Source organism: Sinocyclocheilus grahami, unplaced genomic scaffold, assembly GCF_001515645.1.
Source record: "Sinocyclocheilus grahami isolate Dianchi unplaced genomic scaffold, SAMN03320097.WGS_v1.1 scaffold6294.1, whole genome shotgun sequence".
NCBI classification, from domain to species: domain Eukaryota; kingdom Metazoa; phylum Chordata; class Actinopteri; order Cypriniformes; family Cyprinidae; genus Sinocyclocheilus; species Sinocyclocheilus grahami.
In genome coordinates this window covers 4,356-5,261 of record NW_015510750.1, presented here as the reverse complement: position 1 = coordinate 5,261, position 906 = coordinate 4,356, and the positions used below count along the sequence as shown (strand labels likewise).

The following is a 906-nucleotide window of genomic DNA, read 5'->3' as shown; positions in this document are numbered from 1 at the left end:
ATGGTGTCTGAGGATGTTATGATATCTGGACATGTCAATTATTGGAGCTATAATGAGTTCTCATACTGTATGGAAATTTAATGTTATGATATCCGGACATGTGATGACAGTTGGAGATGTCATGATATCTCACAATTATCTGGAAATGTGATATATGAAGATGTGCTGAAGTCTGGGTAGGTTTTGATATCTGTACATGTGTTGATCGTTGGAGATGTGGTGATGTTGTGATGTCTGGAAATATGATAACTGAAGATGTTATGAAATTTGAAGATGTTATGATAGTCGGAGATGTCATGATGTCTCACATAGTCTGGTGATGTTGTGGCATCTATGTTATGATATTTATTTATGTGATGTTATGTTGTGATTATCCTGATTATGTGATGATGTTGCAGAGGTGATGTCTCACAATATCTGGAGATGTGATATGTGAGGATGCGCTGAGGTCTGATGATGTTATGATATCTGGATATGTGATGATCCTTGGAGATGTGAAGATGTTGGAGATGTTATGATATCTGGACATGTGCTGATTCTTAGAGATGTGATGATGTTGCAGAAGTTATGTCTCATAAATATTTGGATGTGATATCAGAGGATGTGCTGAGGTCCGATGATGTTGGATGTAATGATTCTTGGAGATGTGATGAAGTCTCACAATGCATGGAGACGGAGGTGGTATTTGAAGATGTGCTGGTCTTTGAGGATGTTATGATATCTGGACATGTGGTGATCATTGGAGATATAGTGATGTTTGCAGATGTTAGACTGATCTTGGTTGAGAAGATCTCACCTTCTCTCCTTTACTGCCCTTCAGTCCTCTGAGCCCATCAGCACCCTAAAACACAGACACACACAGTCAATAAAACACACACACACACACACACACACACACACACACAC

General features: G+C 39.1%; 1 protein-coding gene across 1 annotated transcript in view; it reads right to left on the bottom strand.

The window, feature by feature from the left end:
• The window catches only part of LOC107577522 (collagen alpha-1(XI) chain-like), a 23,911-nt gene extending 23,056 nt beyond the window's left edge, over positions 1-855 (bottom strand). The window contains exon 1 of the mRNA XM_016263593.1: positions 797-855. The gene's annotated coding sequence lies outside the window, so the exon portion shown is untranslated. The remainder of the gene's footprint in view (positions 1-796) is intronic.
• Positions 856-906: the final 51 nt, after the last annotated feature.